The 22,521-nt window shown below is 34.2% G+C and overlaps 1 long non-coding RNA gene and 1 pseudogene across 1 annotated transcript; one reads left to right on the forward strand and one right to left on the reverse strand.

The window, feature by feature from the left end:
• The window catches only part of LOC116536101, a 29,387-nt pseudogene extending 21,880 nt beyond the window's left edge, over positions 1-7,507 (reverse strand).
• A 10,520-nt stretch (positions 7,508-18,027) lies between these two features.
• LOC116536087 lies at positions 18,028-21,403 on the forward strand. The gene is made up of 3 exons (XR_004262475.1): positions 18,028-18,037; positions 20,620-20,624; positions 21,235-21,403. It is a non-coding gene; the product is annotated as an uncharacterized LOC116536087 (long non-coding RNA).
• The last annotated feature ends 1,118 nt before the right edge of the window (positions 21,404-22,521 follow it).

Consider the following 22,521-nt stretch of genomic DNA (forward strand, 5'->3'; position numbering starts at 1 on the left):
AACTATATCAATAATTGCATTAAAAGTAGTCTAAAAACTCTAAGAGGTAGTCAGATTTGATTTTTTAAAATACTTAATGATATGAACTGAAAGGTGTACTTTAAAGGTGAAAATATAGCTCCAATGTAAAAAAATTAAAAAGATAACATCATGCAAACATTATTCATGAAATAAATAGAGTATATTAATATCAGACAAAGTAGATTTCAGGACAAAAAATATTGCCAGGGAAAAGAATAACATTTCCTAATAATTATAAGTTAATTCATCCAGAGTATATAATAATCCAAAATGTCTGAGCACCTAGCTATAGAGCTTTAAATATATATAGAAAAACTGATATAACTGCATGGATAGACAAATCCCAAATTGTTATTGAAAATTTCAAAATTCATTTCTTTTTAATCAATAGAATAAGTAAAAGGAAAATAAGGAAGACTATAGAAGACCTAAACAATACAACAAATCAACTTGACTGAAGTGAAAATGTACAGAATCCTACACAACAAGAGAACACATATTTGTTTCAAGTTCACATGAAATAGGCATAAATTGAGTCAGAAAACTTCAATTCATTACAAAGTAGTGAAATCATAGAGACAATGTTTTCTAACCATAAGAAAATTAAACTACAGATCCGTAGCATAAATATATTCCCAGTCCATCCAGCAGCAGAGAGCTAAATTTTTACGGGCTTCAGAAGTCAGAGGACAGAGCTGGAGGCCAGCAGAGTGGCTGGAAATTAGGAGCTAATCTTAAAACAAGGAAATTGCAGAGAGAAAGAGCTAAAACTCTGCCTAAATTAAGAAATGACTGCAAAATCATCCATGTACAGAAGACAAATTGGAGGGGCCAAGGTGAAAAGAAGCAATCATAGAAGGCTTTAAGAATAGATCAGAGACATCAGCTACTGTATACTGTGGGTGAGAAAAAGTTAGCAATTAGAGAGTAGGCAAAACAAAAACAAAGCAAAACAAATACAATCAAAAAACAACAACTCAATATCCACCCATGATGAAAAATAGAAAAGGGAATTTTCTTAAGTTATGAAGGACAACTATGGACAAATCTATAGCTAGTATTTGAATTCTTTCCCTCTAAAAGGAAAATTAAGGTAAGAATATCCACTCTCAAAACAAAATATGTACAAAGCACCATTGAAAGAAATTAAAGAAAACCAAAATAGAGAGATACACTAAGTATACAGTGTGAAAGATTCAGTATTGTTAGGATGACAATCAGCACAGTGTGCTATACACCTAAGACTAGACATATAGATCAATTACACAGCTCTGAAAATCCAGAAGGAGATTCACACTAGTAAGGTCAATTATTTTTCTACAAAGATGACAAGAGAACCATAGTTTTTTCAATACAGATGCTAAAACAATTGGATATATAGTCAAACAGCACATAATGACATTTCAATCAATGACAAACTGCATATATGATTAAGATTATAATGGAGCTGAAAAATTCATACTGCTTAGTGATGTTATAGCCATGGTAACATCATAGTGTAATACATTACTCATGTGTTTGATGATGTTGGTGAACTGACTACGCTGCCAGTCGTATAAAAGTCTAACACATACAATTATGTAGGGTACATAATACTTGATGATAATAAATGGCTATGTTACAGGTTTGTGCATTTACTATACCATACTTTATTGTTATTTTAGAGATATTCCTTCTACTTATTAGACAAAAAGTTAATTGTAAAACAGCCTCAGGCAGGTCCTTTAGGAGGATTCCAGAGGAAGGCATTGTTATCACAGGAGATGACAGACAGCTCCATCTGTGTTATTTTGCCTCTAAAGGTCCTCCAGTAGATCAAGATGTGGAGGTGTAAGGCAGTGATACTGGTGATCCTGACCTGATATAGGCCTCAGCTAATATGTGTGTCTGTGTCTTAGTTTTTAACAAGAAAGTTTTAAAAGAATAAAATTAAAACAGAAAAAAGCTTATAAAGATATTTTAAAATATTTTGTATAGTTGTACAATGTTTTTATGTTTTAAGCAAAAGCATTATTGCAAAAAACTCTAACAGTTAAAAATTTTTAAGTTCATAAAGTAAAAGGGTTACAGTAAGCTAATGTTAATTTATTATTGAAGGAAGAGGATTTTTTATAAATTTAGTATAGCTTAAGAGTGCAGTGTTTATGAAGTCTACAGTACTATCAAGTAATGTCTGAGGCCTTTACATTTACTCACCATTCACTCCAGCTCACCCAGAACAACTTCTTGCCTTGCAACTTCTGTTTCTGGTAAGCTTTCCTTAAACAGATGTACTATATTTAATTTTTTACATTATATTTTTATTCTACATTTTCTATGTTAGCCATACTTAATACTGTAGCCAATTGTAGCAATATAATTGTAGTAGGCTATGCCATCTAGGATTGTGAGAGCACACTCTGTGTGTTCTTACAACAAGGAAATGACCTAAAGACACATTTCTCAGAGCACAGTCTCATCATTAAGGGACACATGTCTGTACATATAGAAAAAAAATGAACACTAACTCTTACCTCACAACATACACAAAAATTAACATGAAATGGCTCAGAGGGCTAAAGATAAAAGCTAAAACTATAAGTCCTTGTGAACAGGGGAAGATAAACCAAACGTGGCCCCTAGACCACATGTGGCCTACTGTAGGTATTGGCAAGCACTTAAGCTAAGGAATTTTTTTATATTTTTAAAAGAGAAGAGGAGAGGAAAATATGCAACACAGACCATATGTAAACCTCAAAGCCTAAAATATTTGTTATCTGGTCCTTCACAGAAAATTTTTTCTGACCAAATTACAGAAGGCAACAAAGGCAGACTTCTTTCCAACCTATAGATGATCAAAGGGTTCATACATAATACACAAAAAGCACAAATCATAAATGAAAACATCAATAAAGTATACATCATACAAATTAAAAACCAACTTCAGCTCTTAGAAATACTGTTAAGAATATGAAAAAGCAAGTAATCAATTGGGAGAAAAGATTCACAACTCACATGACTGTTGTGGGACTTCTTTTCAGAGTATATAAATTCTTTTTACAATTCAATAATTTAAAAAACACAACAAATACATTGGGAAGAATTTTGAGAAGACATTTCATAATGGAAGATATATGTGTAGACAATAAGCTCATGAAAAGATATAAATTATCATTAGTCATTCAGGAAATGAAAATTAAATGTACAATGGTAAAATTTATCACGGCTAAGATTTTTAAAAGATTTGAAATGCCAAGTCTTGTAGATGATGTGGTACAATCAGAACCTTTGTATGCTGCTGTTAAAATGGTATATAACTTTGGAAAAAAAAATGCCTGTGGCCAGGTTTGGAGAGAACTGATTAGAAAGGGAGCTTAAGGGAATACTTTGAGTTATGGAAATATTGTACATTTTTATTATTGTGATGGTTACACAAGCATACACATAAATCAAAACTCATTGAACTGTCATGTAAAATAGATACACCTTATTGTATATAAATTATAACTCAATAATTCTTTTAACTTAAATGCATATGAGCAATGCAAGTAAAGTAATACGGGTGTAAAAAAGACAAAATTTCAGGACCTTGTTTTAGGCCTACTTTTGAAGTGGGATATTTTCCTGACGCCTTCCCAGGACTCACAACAAGAGTGCCTCATTTACTCAGCCCAAAACTCTAAACTCCTCATGGGAGGGAGCACATGAGTAAAGGAGGTAGGAACTGGAGTGCACAAGGAGGTAGGAACTGGAGTGCACAAGCACTGGAACGGGTAGGCACAGGCAGGCGCGAACTCTGTGTGGGCCCCGCTGCAGCATCCAGATGGTGGTGCCTGTCACTCCCGAATCCCCAGAGGGCGTGTTACAGTGCTCTTTTAGCTCTGCCATCCTGGGACAGTGTAAGTGTTAACAGCTCAGTGGGCCCTTTGCCTTTTCAGGTGAGGTGGTTGACCTCTGCCAACAAGGGCAAAGAGCCAGTTTGACAGCCTTTTGCATCCACACTCATGGCTCACAAGCTCCTGTCCAGCATCTAGGGAAAATGAGGTCACATGAACGAATTGAAGTATGGTAAATACAGGGGATTTTATTGCCAATGAAAGTGGCTCTCAGTGGGAAGGTGAGCAGACAAGGGGATAGGGAGGTAGGTAATCTTCCCCTAAAGTTCAGCCATCTCCAGCCATCAAGCTGTCCCTCTGAAGTCAAGTCATTTGTCTCCAACACCCAGCCATAGTCCCTGACATTCAGCTGCTTCTCTACTCTTCTTGCTGAGTCTGGAGCTTTTATAGGCACAGGATGGGGGAGGGGGTTGGGACAGGCCATGGATAGTTTAGGAAAAGGCAACATTTGAGTGAGAAAACAGGGATAGAAGTTCTCACTTTGGACTGTGGGTGTCAGGCTTTTTGGCTTGAAGGTGGGGTTTTGTCAGGGGCCCACTGTTTTCTGCCTAAACTTTCTCTATGCCCTGTTTCTATTACCTTCAAAGTAATATAGGAAATTCTCAAAGGAACCTTCATCAGCAAAAATTAAGTGAAGAATCTGCCAGGAATATCTTCATGGAAATTTCTCAGGAAGAAGTCTACAGGAAGCTGGTTCCTAGAGGAGACATCGTTGACTGTCTACCTAGTAGTTATTAATCCCTTATTACTTTGTGCTTGAACCAGAATTTATTCAGGAATCTGATCTCTCCACCATGGACTCAGGGGTAGTTCCTGAGTATTTCAATAAAATCATGGTGATCTCTTAAATATGGCCAATGCTTGGCTTATAAGTGGACATGTGATTCATTTGTATCCAATGAGACATAAACAGAGGTCTGTTGGGGTTTTATGTGAAAAAATTTTTGTTCTTATACAGACATAAAGAAGAAAAACATCCCTCTTTTTCCATTGGGCATTGTCCTTTCTGGGTAGCCATCTTGTGGCCACTAGGGAAAATAGCCCAAGGCCAAAGTTGTTACACTGACAGTATCAGAGCAGAAAAATGGAAAATAATCTGAATCCTACATGATATTGAGTCAATTAAATGACCTACACAGGATATGCCTATTCTCAATTTCTTATAATGAGGAAAATAAATTTCTTCACTGTTTATGCCACTTTTGTCTAGGTTTTGGGGGGCTTGAAGAAGATGAAGACATTGCAACTAATAATGGCACTGCTACTACAGCTTTGGGAAGGAACTCACCAAGGAACAACCAGGTAGCTCAGTGGCTGGAAGTATCCATACAGCAAACAATTCAAAAAAATTTACTGATATGAAGTTAAGAATAGAAGATTAACTACTATAAAGTTCTAAAGTAGACTGAACCTAAATAGTCTCCATTTGACAAAAACATATTTTAAATAAAAAGAAAAATAATACTTTGTGCTAAGTCTTTGTGCACCCAATCTGAGATGGAAAATTGAGATTTATAAAAACAATTTTTCTTTTATTGAATTACTTGAGCCTTTTGCGAAAAATATGTAAGTTGTATATAAGTAGGTATTGAGAGCAAAAATAAGGGTACATGTTAAATGCATCATTAATAAAATTATTTTTAAATATATGTGAAATTAATTTCTTAATTATAAGTGCTACATTTAACTTTCTAAAGTGTTTAAATGAATGTATGTGGTCACTTGATTGTGCATATGTAGGCAGAGATACAAAGTTTCAGCTTTGATTATAAGTAATATAAACTACATGGACCTCTTGCAGCACTTGTGAAAATAATCCCTGAGGTACATATACAAAAACATTATTTTACCTGCTTTGCAGGGAGAGTAAACAGAGAAGGTCACAAAAAAAGAACAATCAAGTGACTCGCCCTAGATTATTTAATAGAAATAGCCAGATAGAATTGAGAATAGAATTAGAATCAGAATTCAGTCATGGATTGATCTTCAGTCCTTTTAACAAGAATACCAAACTTCATACTTTCCAGAAAAGAAAGAAATGACAACATGCAATACATTGAAAAGCAGGGTTAGTTTAATTGAAACTGTGAAAAATACCTTAGTTTGTTTTCTAATATGTATCTCCAAAGTAAAGAAAATGAGGCCAGATAAGCAGGAGGGCATTGTATTTCTTCAGTTGTAGGAAATAAACTGGTTGAATATCAGCCTTTAAACATTGAAGTGTCCCCTGAACAATACATTAAAAATTAAGAAAGTAAGGTATTATTCTAAGCGATGGGCTAAGTAAGCAGCTGAGACAAGGAAGAGTTACAATTCATAACTAAACAATTGCATTTTACTTATTTATGTGGGACATATGGCAAACTAGTTTTATTTGCAGAAATAGATGAAGAAGATGATACAGAGCCACATTGCAGGACTATGTTGATAAAGATGGAAAAAGGCAAACATAATGAAAAGCAATGTTTCATCAAAAGAAATTCAGAAGTAAAGAATTCAAAGTCCTAAACTCTCTGTGTTAAGAACAGGACAGACGAGTTTAGAGTTCTACCCAGGAAGATAGCACATGTAAATAGTCTATCCTCTCTGTTTGAAAGATAATTCCAAAAACGAAACACACCATCTAAGATACACATACACATTTACGGAATGCATATTTCTATCCTGTTTATACATAACCGAGGTTCATTTAAATGACTGAAACAGAATAAAAATAAATGTCTATTTCTAAATAAAAGTTATTTTCTATGCTAGAAAAAATCATAGGATACTAATTATATTTAATCAACATTTATTCCCTAATGTCTATTTCACACTCTGAGTTACCATTTGTTATATTATTTGAATCTGTTCCTCAAGCCCTGTTTCCTTACACATAAAAATTTTCATAACTCAGGCCCTTGCTCTCTCCTATAGTAATTCATCCTACAGTTTTCTGCTATTAATGAGATGCTTTATTACTCTTCCCCCACTTCTATTCTCCACATAGGAGGCCAATTTGAATAGAGTTTCTGGCTGCATTCAACTTTTGACAAAGCTTAGAAACCACAAAAAGTGCAATTAACATTAGCCTGTCAAGGCCTCAGCTTGTTCATGACTAATATGCTCTTAGGTGAGTAAATAAACCTCATTGAGCATTCATTTTCTCTAGCTATGAAAGCTGTGTAACAGTCAGTGCCTGTAGCCTAAGGTTGTGAGAATTCCATGAGAGGATGTATGTAAAAGTATTATGTTTTGAAAATGTTAATGTACTACCATTAGCATAGATGTAGGGCACTATTGCTCCTCTACAAGCCAGGAAGACTAACTCCAAATAGGGGTGAGAATTCAAGGCTCTGAATTGTAGCCAGTGGGACAAACAGGTTTGGGACACCTCTCACATTATACTACACATGGGGTCACCAGGCATTGCATCAGTCCTAATTAATTCTGTCCCATAATGCAGATTGTAGATGAACATGGTTATATGAATCAAAAATGGCTTTTTAGCTCTGTATCCTATTTGTATTGAAAATAATCTCAACTAAATATATCTTGCAGAGAAGTTACTCAGATAAGTTTCAGATACCACCTGCATGCATGAATGCATAGGTCTGTACGGGCATATGCATGTCGATGTATTAGGAGTAGAATTTTGGTACTGCCATAGTATTTCCATGATGCCTGAAGTGGCTATTAAATATCCTAGAAATATGTGCTAGAAATGCCATAGAACTATTTTACATTCTTAATGAAGTATATTTTTCAGACTGTATTAGTTTTATTTTTTACATTTTAGTGAAAAATTATATTTTGGTTGCTAATTATTAGCTTTCAACTGAGACCTCAAATTCACAAATTTGACTTCTTTACTGACAGTGATCCACTGAAATTATTGCGGTTCCATTTTTAAAAAGCTTTGCTGACATATAATTCATATACTTTTAAACTGTACAATTCAGTGGTTTATAGTATATTCACAGTTGTGCAATCATCACCACAATCTAATTTTAGAACATTTTTTCTTTTCTTTTCTTTTTTGAAACAGGATCTCACTCTGTCACTCAGGATACAGTGCAGTGGCATGATCATGGCTCACTGTAGCCTTAAGCTCCTAGGCTCAAGTGATCCTCCACCTTAGCCACCCAAGTAGCTGGGACTACAGACTCACCGCCATGCCTGACTAATTTTTGTATTTTTGGTAGAGACAGGGTCTCATCATTTTGGCCAAGCTTTTCTCGAACTCCTGGCTTCAGGTGATCCACCCACCTCGGCCTCCCAAAGTGCTGGGATTACAGGCATGAGCCACTGTTCCTGGACTTAGAACATTTTCATCACCCACAAAGGAAACTCTGTACCCATTAGTGGACATTCTACATTCCCTCACAGCATCCCAGCACTCAGTCTTAGGCAACCAATACACTAATATCAGTCTGTATAGCTTTGCCTAATCTGAACATTTATTATAAATGGAACCACATAATATATGTTCTTTTGTCACTGTCTTCTTTCACTTGGCATAGTACTTTCACAGATTTTCCATGTTGTTTCATACATCCTTACGTCATTTCATTGCCCAAGAAGATTCCATTATAGGGATATACCACGCTTTGTTTATATATTTATCTACTTATTAGTTTATGGATATTTGGATTTTTTCCTACTTTGGGGCCATTATAAATTATGCTGCCATGAATATTTGTGTGCATGTTTTTGTGTGGTCATGTGTTTTCATTTCTCTTGGGTATATATGTATTAATAGTAATGGCAAAAACCACAATTACTTTTGCATCAACTTAATTGAAAGAGAATTGCTGAGTCATATGATAATTCTAATTTTTGAGGAACCACCAAATTGTTTTCTACAGTGGCTGTACCATTTTATATTCCCAACAGCAATATGTGTGGGCTCCAATTCTTTCACATCCCCAGCAATATTTGCTGTTGTCTTTCTTTCTGATTATCGCCATCTTGGTGAGTGTGAAGTGATATCTCATTGGGATTTGCAAATGCAAACTGGATTTGCAATTGATTGCACTTCCCTGATGGCTTATAGTGTTGAGCATCTTGTGCTTATTGGCCATCTGTTTATCTTCTTTAGAAAAAAAAAATGTCTATTCAGATGCTTTGTCCATTTATTCAGTTGCATTATTTGTCTTGTTATCATTTCATTGTAAGATTTCTTTTCATATTCTGGATACTAGAAAAGTTTCAGATGAATAACTTGTAAATACTGTCTCCCATTCTGCGGGTTTTCATCTCATTTATTGATCATTTCCATTGCACAAAATTTTTTAATTTTGATGATGTACTATTTATTTTTTGTTCTGGTGCTGTGCTTAAATATCATATTAAGAAACCATTCCCTATCTATGGAACAAACCTGTACATCTTACACATGTATCCCAGAATTTAAAGTTGAAGAAGAAAAAACAGAATCATCTTTCCTCCAGTGTCCAATAACATGTTCACTATTTCAAATCCTCAGCAGAAGTACATTTAAGCTCATATTTCTACCAGTTCTTCAAGGCAATCAGTGAATTTTCTATCAAATACTTCAAACTTCTTCCAGTCTCTACCTATACTTTTGACTTATTCAAAAGTCAACTCCACATTTTTTGCATATGTTACAGCAACATCCTACTCTCTAATAGCAAAATCTGCGCTAGATGACTATGTCCGTCATAACAAATTACCAATAACTGTGTGGCTTAGAACAATAGAGATTTATTCTGTCATAGTTCTGGAGTCTAGAATTCTGAAACTAAGGTGTTGGCAAGGCTATGCTTTCTCCACAGGCCCTAGGGAAGAGTTCCTCCTTGTCCCTTCCAGCTTTTGGTAGTTCCTGGCAGAATTTGGCATTCTTTTCCTTATAGACGCATCTCTAGTCTATTTGTCCATTGTCACATGACATTCTGTTTTGTATCTGTATCACTTTACCTCTAAAAGGACATCAGGCATATTGTATTAAAGGCCAACCCTACTCCAGTATGACCTCATCTTAACCAATTAGATTTGCAATGGTCTTGTTTCAAAAAAATGTTACATTGTGAGGCACTTGTGGGGGACATAATTCAATCCATAACATATATGGAGCTGTGTGTGTGTGGGTGTATATATATTCCTTGGGGCCTTATATTTATAGGATTATGTTATCTGCAAATATATACAGTTTCACTTTTTTTTCTTCCAGTTTGGGTGCCTTTTATTTCTTTTATTGCCTAATTGCTCTAGCTAAAACTTCCAGTACAATGTTGAACAGCAGTGGAGAAAGTGGGCGCCACATCTTATTCTTAATTTTCAAAAGAAAACTTTCAGGCTTTTACCATTTATTATTTTAGCTATGGGTTTTTCATAAATGCTGCTTAACATGTTGAAGAAATGCCCTTCTATTCTTAGTGGGTCGAGTGTCCCTACCATGAAATGATTTCAGATGTTGACAGATGTTTTTATTGCATTAATTAAGACAATAATTTTTTCATCATTCTATTGATGTGGTATGTTACATTGATTGATTTCCCCATGTTGAACTACCCTTAAATTGCTGAGATAAGTCTCATTTGGTCATGGTATATAAGCCTTTCACTATGCTGCTGGATTCTGTTTGAAAATAGTTTGATGAGAATTTGGCATCTATATTCACAAGGCACATTTGCTTATAGTTTTCCTGTTGTGTCTGTGTGACCTTGTTATAAGGGTAATGTTAGCTTCAAAAAATAAGTTAGAAAATGTTTCTTACCCTTCTATTTTTTGGAAGTGATTGAAAAGATTGGCATTAATAATAATTTAAATTTCTGGTAGAATTTACCAGTGAGGTCATCAGGTCCCCGGTTTCTCTCTGCTGAAAGATTTTTGGTTGTTGATTCAAACTCTTTATTATATATAGGTATATTTAGATTTTCTATTTCTTCTTGTTTCAATTTTGGTAATTTATGTGTTTCTACAAATTTTTCTACTTCACCTAGACTGTATAATTGTTTCAGGTACAATTGTTCTAGTACTCTCTAATAATCATTTGTAATTCTGTAAGGTCAGTGGTAATATTCTCATTTCATTTCTAATTTTTGTTATTTGCATCTTGTTTTTCCTTATAAATTTAGCTGATGGCATGACAATTTTTTTGGTCTTTTCAAATAACCAACTTTTGATCTCACTGAATTTCTCTACTATTTCTTCACTCTCTATTTCCTTTATCTCAGCTCTAACTTTGATTGTTTTCTACCTTCAACTAAATTTGGATTTGCATTACTCTTCTTTTTCTACTTCGTTAAAGTGTAAAGTTAAATTATTAACTTCAAATTTTTTTCTTTTTTAACGGAGGCAACTTTAAATTTCCCACTGGTCACTGCTTTTACTGCGCTCCTTAAGTTTTGGTATATTTAGGTATATTTTGTTGCTTAGTTGTGCTCCTCAGCAAAATAGTAGCAAATTGAATTCAACTGCATATTAAAAGGATCATTCACTGCCACCAAATAGAATTTCTTTCTGCAGTGTAAGAATGGTTCAACACACACACAAAAAAATAAATGCTATATACCACATTAACAGACTGAAGGATAAAAATCATACAATTTTCTCAACAGATGCAGAAAAGGCATTTGACATAATTAAACATCCTTTCACAATAAAAAAAAAATCTTCAACATATTAGGTAGGAAAGTAACATACCTCAAGACAGTAAATACCATACATAAGAAGTCCATTGCTCACACTCAGTGGTCAAAAGGTGAAAGCTTTTCCTCTAAGATCAAGAAAGACAAGGGTGCCTACCCATGCCACTTCTATTTAACAGTGGTAACTGGAAGTCCTACCCAAAGCAATTAGGCAAGAAAAAGAAATGAAAAACATGTGAATTGGAAAGGAAAAAGTAACAGTATCTATTTGTAAATGACATAATCTTATTTACACAAAACCCTGATGACTCCACCAAAAATCTGTTAGAACTAATAAGCAAAATCAGTAAAGTTGCATGCAGGATACAAAAGCAACATACAAATATAAGTTGTGTTTCTAGCCAAAAAAATAAATTAATAAATAAATCCCATTTACAATATCATAAAAAATAAATAAACTCTATAGAAATAAATTTAGCCAAGAAGGCAAAAATTCTGTACATTTTAAACTATAGAATGTTGTTCAAAGACATTGAAGAAAAATACAAATAAATGGAAAGATATCCTGTGTTCACGGACTGAAAGAATTAATACTGTGAAAGTGTCCATAACACCCTTAGTGATCTACAGATTCAGCACATCTTTATCAAAGTTCCAATGGCATTTTTTACAGAAATAGAAAAAAAAATTAAAATTTATATGGAACCACATAAGACCTTAAATAGCCAGTGTAATCTTGAGAAAGAAGAACAAAGCTGGAGTTATCAATCTTCCTGATGTTAAATTCAATTACAAAGCTATATTAATCAAAACAGTATGATACTCCCATAAAAACAGACACATGACCAATGGAACAAAATAGAAAGCCCAGAAATAAAACTAAGAAAAAAGCTATCTACTAATCTTTGACAAGGTTACTAAGAATACACAATGGGAAAAGGATAGTTACTTCAATGTATTCTATATGCAGAAGAATAAAATTGGACCCTTATTTTACAGCATACCCAAAGTTCAACTTAAAATGGATTATAGGCCTACACAATAGAGCTGAAACCATAAAATTCATATAAGTAAACATAGGGAAAAAAACTTCTTGCCATTGGTCTCAGCAATGATTTACTGGATAAGACACCAAAGCATAGCATTAAAAACAAAAATAAGTAAGTGAGACTACATGAAACTAAAAAGCTTCTGCACAACAATCAACAATAACAAAAATGGCAGCCTAAGTACTAGGAGAAAATCTTTACAAATCATTTCTTTGATAAGGGTTTAATATCCAAAATATGTAAGGAACTTACACAATTCCATAGCAAAAATAATAATAATAATAATCCAAGCCAATTAAAATGTAGAGAAGACTTTGTATAGACATTTCCACAAAGAAAACATATAAATAGACAGCAGGTATTTAAAAAGGTGCATGACCTCATTAGTCATCAGGGAAATGCAAATCACCTTACATCCGTTAGGGTGGCTATTATTTTTTTAATAGATAAGGGGTTGTGAGGATGTCGAGAAAAGGGAACCCCTGTACACTGTTAGTAAGAATGTAAACTGGTACAACCATTATGGAGAATGGTATGAAGGTTCTTCAAAAAATTAAAAATAAAACTATGATATGACTGAGAAATCCCTCAGCTGGGCATATATACAAAGAAATTGAAATCAGTATCTTGAAATATCTGTACTCCCTTGTTTATTGTAGGATTATTCACTATAGAAAAGCTATGAAAACAAACCAGGTGTCTACTGATGCATTAATAAATGAAATGTGAGAGAGACAGAGATATAGATAAGACAGAATATTACTTAGCCTTAAGAAATGAAATCCTAGACTGTGTGTGGTGGCTCATGCCTATAATTCTAGCACGTTGAGAAGCCAAGGTAGGAGGATTGCTTGATCCCAGGACTTTGAGACCAACCTGGGAAACATAGCAAGCCTTCATCTCTATGAAAAATAGAAATTAGCGAGGCCTGGTGGTGTGTGCTTGTCATCCCAACTACTCCAGATGCTAAGCTGGGAGGGTTGATTAAGCCTGGAGGTTGAGGTTGCAGTGAACTGTGATTACATCACTGGACTCTAGCCTGGGTGACAGAGTGAGACCCTGTGTCAAAAAATAAAAATAAAAAATTGAGATCCTGCCGTTTGTGACAACACGTATGAAGCTGGGGGCCATTATGATTAGTAAAATATTCCAAACACAGAAAGATAGCTACAATCTCACTTATATATTAAATCTAAAATTGTCAAACTCATAGAAGCAGAGAGTAAAATTGTGCTTGCCAGGGGCTGGGGAAAGAGAGAAATAGGGAGGAGATGTTCAAAGGAGAGAAAGTTTCAATTATGCATGATAAACAAGTTCTATAGGTCCACTATGCAGCATAGTGCCTATAGCTAAAAATATTGTGCTGTGTACTTGAAATTTGCTAAGAGAGTAGATATTAAGTAAGATCTTACTACAAAATTAATAATAATAAGGGGGCAGGAAAAATCACTGGGAGGTGATGGATGTGTTTATGGTCTCAATAGTGATGATGGTTTTACAGGTATATACTTACCCCAGACTCACCAAGCTGTATGCATTAAATATGTACTGCTGTTCATATTTTAATCATACCTCAATAAAACAATTTTTAACAATAAAATAAAATAATAAAAAGGAATGCCTGGCACAGAGTACATATCAATAAATATTCATTGAATAAAAAAGTAATTTTAATGAGTTCTAATTAAATAATTATAAGTTATCTTTAAAACTCAGTACATTAGCCTTACTTATGATTTATCACTGTCAACAGAAGGAAATACTATGGCCTATATAGGAGTATCCTATCTTGGGGGTCAGTATGTAAATAATACACTGATTTGTACTTATTTTTATCTCATATCTTTTTGAGAATTAAATAAATGCTAAAGATAAAATTTAGCAACTTTAAAAGGGGTAAAATGCCAAAAAATTTTCATCCAAGAAGAGGAATGTTAACAAAGAACAGATCATCCATAAACTAGATAATGAGATATTCAAAAAAAGTTAATAAAAAGGATACTATCAAATATTCAGAATAGAAATGGAGCTTATCAGATGGAAACAGGGCAAATTAAGGGGGAAAAGTGATAACTAAAGAGGTCTAGAACTCTCCGAGCATGGGATTTTTGGGTGTATAAGGTATTTTGACACAGGCATGCAATACATAATAATCACATCAGGGTAAACAGGTATCAATCACCTCAAGCATCTATCCTTTTTGTTTCAAACAATACAATTATACTCATTAAGTTTTGTTTTGTTTTGTTTTTACTTTAGGTTCTGGGGTACATGTGTAGGTCATGCAGGGTTGTTGCATAGGTACATAATATATCTGGCATTTCTCCCCATGTTATCCCTCCAAACCCTTCCCATCCCCCGCTGTCCATCCCCTAGTCACCCCCCCCAACTGCCCCCAGTGTGTGATGCTCCCCTCCCTAAGTCCGTGTGTTCTCATTGTTCAACGCCCACCTGTGAGTGAGAGCAAGTAGTGCTTGGTTTTCTGTTCTTGTGTCAGTTTGCTGAGAATGATGGTTTCCAGATTCATCCAAGTCCCTACAAAGGACACAAACTCATCGTTTTTTATGGCTGTGTAGTATTCCATGGTGTATATGTGCCACATTTTCTTTGTCCAGTCTGTCATTGATGAGCATTTGGGTTGGTTCCAGGTCTTTCTTTGCTATTGTACACAGGGCTGCAATGAACATACATGTGCATGTGTCTTTATAACTGAATGTTTTATAATCCTTTGGACATATACCTAGAATGGAATTGTTGGGTCAAATGGAATTTCTATTTCTAGATCCTTGAGAAATCACCACACTGTCTTCCACAATGGTTGAACTAATTTACATTCCCACCAACTGTGTAAGAGTGTTCCTTTTTCTCCACATCCTCTCCAGCATCTGCTGTCTACAGAATTTTTAATGATTGCCATTCTAACTGGCGTAAGATTTTTTAAGATGAAAAAGAACACTAGTTTTTACTGTAGTCACCCTGTTGTGCTAGCAAATACTAGGTCTTATTTATTATTCCTATATTGTATGCTCATTAACCATTGGCCCTGTCCACTCACACTTCCCCCACCCCACCGACAACTACCCTTCCCAGCCTCTGGTAACCATCTTAACACTCTCTGTCCAAAGAGACTGTTTTAATTTGTAGCTCCCACAAATAAGTAAGAATGTGCAATGTTTGTCTTTCTTTGCCTTGCTTATTTCACTTAACATGATGACCTCCAGTTCTATCACTGATGTTGCAAATGACAAGATCTCATTCTTTTTTATGGTTGAATAGCACTCCATTGTGTATATGTACATTTTCTTTATCCATTTGTCTGTTGATGAACACCAAGGTCACTTCTAAATCTTGGCTACTGTGAATAGTGCTGCAATAAACATAGGGAAGAGAGTTATCCCATTAACATACTGATTTTCTTTCTTTTGGATATATACCTAGGAGGTATATTGCTGGATCAAATAGTATCTCTATTTCTCATTTCTTTTAGGAAATGAGAAACTGTTTTTCATAGTGGTTGTACTATTAATAATTTACAGTCCCATTAACAGTGTATGAGCATTCCCTTTTCTCCACATCCTCGTCAGCATTTCTTATTGCCTGTTTTTTGGATAAAAGCCATTTTTAACTGAGGTAAGATAATATAACATTTTTGTTTTGATTTGCATTTCTCTGATGATCCGTGATGTTGAGCACCTTTTCAAATGTCTGTTTGCCACTTGTATGTCTTCTTTTGATAAATGTCTATTGAAATCGTTACCCAATTTTTAATAAGATTATTAGGTTTTTTTTTTCTTTTTTTTTGTCCTAAAGAGTTGTTTTAACTCTTTTATATATTCTGGTTAATAATCTCTTGTCAACTGTTAGCTTGCAAATATTTTCTGTTATTCATTGGGTTGTCTCTTCACTTTGTTGATTGGTTCCTTTGTTGTGCAGAAGATTTTTAACTTGCTATGATGCCATTTGTCCGTTTTTGCTTTGGTTACCTGTGCTTATTGCTCAAGAAATCTTTGCCTAGACCAATGTCCTGGAGAGTTTCCCCAATATTTTCTAGTAGTAGTTTCATATTTTGAGGTCTAGGATTTAAGTCTTTCATCCATTTTGATTTGAATTTTGTTTATTCTTCTGAATATGGATATACAGTTTGGGAACAGATATCTTGATACTCTACAATAGAGGGAGATTTTGATACAAGTCTGTCTTGGATGAGTTGGGTGAAGGGAATATCTAGGCATTTATGGGCAGATAACTTTTTTAGATAGAAAATATGACCTCATTGCTGTTTATATTTAAGATTAAATCAAAGTGCTTCTTGGAATATATTATTTCAAACACACCTTATGAAAAGTTCTAGTTTTCTAATCTTATATCAGTGTAACATCCAAGATGATTCATAAAGCAGAAATAGTTGAAGAAATGGTTTACAGAAGTGAAAGAAATCTTTCTTGACTTCATTTTTACGGTTTATTCTAAGATCATTATACATTATGTTAAATCTAAATTAACATACCCCAAACTCATAAATCATAAATAAGGCTAATGTACTGAGTTTAAAAGATAGCTTATCATTATTTAATTAAAATTAGTTAAAATTCCCTTTTATTCAGTGAATATTTATTGATATCTACTCTGTGCCAGGTATTATTCTTTTTTATTATTTTAATTTTATTCAAAAATCATTTTAGTGAGGTATGATTAAAATATAAATAGCAGTACATATTTAATGCATACAGCTTGATGAGTCTGGTGTAAGTACAGTATAATGTTAAATTGCTTGTAAAAACTATTGCATTTAAAAAATAAATAAATATAGGGATATGCATCCAGATAGAACCTCGTTGAAGCATAAATCTCACAGAGCCTGTAAAACAATAATACAATGTGAAAAAGTATCTAGGTAACAACTAACATGATGGCTAGAACAGTACTTCACATCGCAATAATAATGTTGAATGTAAATGGCCTAAATGCTCCATTTAAAAGATATAAGATGACAGAATGGATTAAAAAAAAAAAGAGAACCATAACACATAAGAACTCATATAAACTTAAGGTAAAGGGATAAAAAAAGATACTTCAAGCAAATGAAAAGCAAAAGCAAGCAGGAGTACCTATTGTTATAACAGACAAAACAGAATTTAAAGCAACAACAGTAAAAAAAAAAAAAAAAAAAAAAAAAGACAAGTAAGAGCATTATATAATGATAAAAGAATCAGTCCAAAAAGAAGATACTGCAATCCTAAATTTATATGCACTTAACATTGGAGCTCACAAATTTATGAAATAATTACTACTAGATTTAAGAAATGAGATCTCTACGGACAGCACTAGATAAAACATCAAGACAGAAAGTCAACAGTCAAAAAAGGAAAAAATGGGCTTAAACTATACCCTAGAACAAATATTTACAGAATATTTGTCTCCACAACTGCAGAATATACATTCTTCTCATCAGCCCATGGAACATTCTCCAAGATAGACCATATAACAGGCCACAAAACAAGTTTAAATAAATTTAAGAAAATCAAAATCATATCAAGTATCTTCTCAGTCCACAGTGAAATAAAACTGGAAATCAACTCCAAAAGGAAACCTCAAACTATACAAATACATGAAAACTAAATAATGTACTTTTGAATGATTTGGGGGCTAATAAGAAAATCAATATAGACATTTAAAAATTCTTTAAAATGAATGATTATAGTGACATAACTTACCAAAACCTCTGGGATACAACAGAAGCAGTGCTAAGAGGAAAGTTCATAGCCTTAAATGTCTACATCAAAAAAAATCTGAAAGAGCAAAAATTGACAACATGATGTCACACGTCAAGGAACTAGAGAAATAAAAAGAAATGAAGCCAGTAGAAAAAAATAACAAAGATCACAGAAGAACTAAATGAAATTGAAAGAAAAAAATACAAAAGATAAATGAAACAGAAAGCTGGTTCTTTCAAAAGATGAACAAAATTGACAGACAATTAATGAGATTAACCAAGAAAAGAAGAGAGATCTAAAACAGCTCAATTACAAACGAGACCAGATACATTATAACTGAGACCACAGAAATACAAAAGATCATTAAAGGCCACTGTGAACACCTTTATATGCACAAACTAGAAAATCTAGAGGAAATGGATACATTCCTGGAAATATACAGCCCTCCTAGATTAAATCAAGATGCAATAGAAACCCTAAACTGACCAATAACAGTGAGATTGAAATGGTAATTAAAAAGTTACCAACAAAAACAAAAGTCCAGACAGACAAATTCACAGGTGAATTCTATCAGACATTCAAAGAATTGGTACCAATTCTATTGACACTATTCCAAAAGATACAGAGGGAATCCTCCCTAAATCATTCTATGAAACCAGTATCAACCAAAAAAGGACATAATAAAAAAAAACTACAGACCAATATCCCTGATGAACATAAATGAAAAAATCCTCAAAAAATACTAGCTAATCAAATGAAATGGCACATGAAAAAGATAATACATCATGATCAAGTAGGTTTCATCCCTGGGATGCAGGGATGGTTTAACATATGCAAGTCAATAAATGTGATACATCACGAAAACAGACTTACAAACAAAAATCATTTGATCATCTCAATCTACGCAAAAAAATCATTTGACAAAATCCAGCATCGCTTTATGATTAAAAAAAAACCCTCAACAAAATAAGCATAGAATTGACTTACCTCAAAATAATAAATGCCATATATTAGTTTGCTGAGAATGATGGTTTCCAGCTTCATCCATGTCCCTGCAAAGGACATGAACTCATCCTTTTTTATGGCTACATAGTATTCCATGGTGTATACGTGCCACATTTTCTTTATCCAGTCTATCACTAATGGGCAACAGGGTTGGTTCCAAGTCTTTGCTATTGTGAATAGCACTGCAGTAAACATACATGTGCAGGTGTCTTTAGAATGATTTATAATCCTTTGGGTATATACCAAGTAATGGGATTGCTAGGTCAAACGTTATTTCTGGTTCTAGGTCCTTGAGAAATCACCATCACACCATCTTCTATAATGGCTGAACTAATTTACACTCCTACCAACAGTGTAAAAGCGTTCCTATTTCTCCACATCCTATTCAGCATCTGCTGTTTCCTGACTTTTTAATAATCAGCATTCTAACTGGTGTGAGATGGTATCTCACTGTGGTTTTGATTTGCATTTCTTTAATTACCAGTGATGATTAGCTTTTTTTCATATGTTTGTTGCCCACATAAATGTCTTCTTTTGAGAAGTGTATGTTCATATCCTTCTCCCACTTTTTGATGGGGTTGTTTTTTTCTTATAAATTTGATTAAGTTCCATGTAGATTCTGGATATTAGCCCTTTATCAGATGGACAGATTGCAAAAACTATCTCCCATTCTGTAGCCTGCCCATTCTGTAGGTTGCCCTATTCTGTAGGTTATTTCCCATTCTGTAGGTTGCCTGGTCACTCCGATGATAGTTTCTTTTGCTGTGCAGAAGCTCTTTAGTTTAATTAGATCCCATTTGTCAATTTTGGCTTTTGTTGCTATTGCTTTTGGTGTTTTAGACATGAATTATTTGCTCATGCCTATGTCCTGAATGGTACTGCCTAGGAAACCATCATTCTCAGCAAACTAACACAGGAACAGAAAACCAAACACTGCATATTCTCACTTGTAAATGGGAGTTGAACAATTGGAGCACATGGACACAGGGAAGGGAACATCACACACTGGGGCCTGTTGGGGGTTGGGGACTAGGGGAGGAATAGCATTAGGAGAAATACCTAATGTACATAATAGGTTGATGGTTGCAGCAAACCACCATGGGACATGTATACCTATGTAACAAACCTGCATGTTCTGCACATGCATCCCAGAACTTAAAGTATAAGAATAATTTTTTAAAAGTTATGTATTACAAACCCATAGACAACATCATAGTGAATGAGGTAAAACTGAAAGCATTCCCCCTAAAAATGAACAAAACAAGGATGCCCACTTTAGCCACTCCTATTCAACACATTGCTGCATTTCCTAGCCAGAGCAATCAGACAAGAGAAAGAAATAAAGGGCATCCAAATTGGAAAGTGGAAGTCAAACTATTTCTTTGCCAATATGATTGTATACCTAAAAAACCGTAAGGTCTCATCCAAAACAGCTCCTAGATCTAATGAACAAGTTCAGTAAAGTTTCAGATACAAAATCAATGTAAAAAATTGGTATCACTGCAATACACCAATAATGACCAAACTAAGAATGATATCAAGAAAATAATCCCTTTTAAAACATCTCCAAAAAAGTAAAAGAAAATAATTAGGAACATGCTTAATCAAGGAGGTAAATGATCTCTACAGGGTTAACTACAAAACACTGCTGACAGAAATCATAGATGACAAAAACACATGGAAACACATCCCATGTCAAGGACAGAAAGAATCAATATTGTGAACAAAAACCATATGGCCCAAAGCAATCTAAAAATTCAATGCAATTCCCTTCAACATACCATTATTACACATCACAGAAATAGAAAAAAAAATCCCAAAATTCATATGGAACAAAAGCCCACACACTGAAAGCAATACTAAGCAAAATACAAATCTGCATGTGTCACATTACCTGACTTCAAATTATACTATAAGGCTATACTTATCAAAAGAGCATAGTACTGTTATATAAAAATAGGCATGTAGGCCAGTTTAGCAGAATAGGGAATCCAGAAATGAAGCTAAATATTTACAGCCAATTGCTCTTTGACAAAGCATACAAAACCATAAATTGGGGAACGGACACCTTATTCAATAAATCATGCTCAGAAAAGCAGCAGGCTACATGTAGAAGAATAAAACTCAATCCCCATCTCTCACCTTATACTGAAATCAACTCAAGATGGATCAAAGAATTAAATCTAAGACCTGAAACTATAACCATTCTATAACAAAACCTAGGAAAACTCTTCTGGACATTGACTTAGGCAAAGAATTCATGACTAAGGCCCAGTAAGCAAATGCAATAAAAACAAAAATAAATAAATAAATGAGACCTAATTAAACCAAAAACTTCTGCACAGCAAAAGAAATAATGAGCCAATTAAACAGAAAACCTACAGAGTGGAAAAACATATCTCCAAATTATACATGCAACAAAGGCCTAGTATCCAGAATCTACGAGAACTCAAACAAATTAGCAAGAAAAAGCAAATAATTCCATCAGAAAGTGGACAAAGGACATGAATAGACATTTCTCAAAAGAAGATATACAAACAGCCAACAAACATAAGAAAAACTTCTCAACATCAGTAATCAGTAATGCAAATTAAAACCACAATGAGATACTACCTTACTCCTACAAGAATGCCTATTATTAAGAAGTGATAAAACAATAAAGGTTTGCATGGATGTGGGGAAAAGGGAACACTTTCACACTGCTGGTGGGAATGTAAATTCATACAACCATTATGGAAAACAGTATGGAGATTCCTTAAAGAACAAAAGTTGAACTACCATTCAATCCAGCAATCCCACTACTGGCTATCTATCCAAAGGAAAATAAGTCATTACATGAATAAGACACATGCATATACATGTTTATAGCAACACAATTTGCAATTGCAAAGATATGTATCCAATGCCAGTGCCCGTCAACCAATGAGTGGGTATGTATATGAAGAAAATGTTGTATGTATATGCCATAGACTACTACTCAGCCATAAAAACAAATGAAATGATGGCATTCACAGCAACCTGGATGGACCTGGAAATAATTATCCTAAGTGAAGTAACTCAGGAATGGAAAACCAAATATTGTATGCTCTCACTTATAAGTAGGAGCTAGGCTATGAGGATGCAAAGGCATAAGAAAGATGTAATGGACTCTAGGGACTCAGAGGAAGGCTGGGAGTGGGTGAGGGATAAAAGACTACATATTGGGTGCAGTGTGTATTGCTGGGGCAATGGAAGTATTAAAATCTCAGAAATCACCACTAAAGAA

This window comes from Sapajus apella, unplaced genomic scaffold (genome assembly GCF_009761245.1).
Source record: "Sapajus apella isolate SASKATOON/1434 unplaced genomic scaffold, GSC_monkey_1.0 scaffold98, whole genome shotgun sequence".
In the NCBI taxonomy this organism is placed as follows: domain Eukaryota; kingdom Metazoa; phylum Chordata; class Mammalia; order Primates; family Cebidae; genus Sapajus; species Sapajus apella.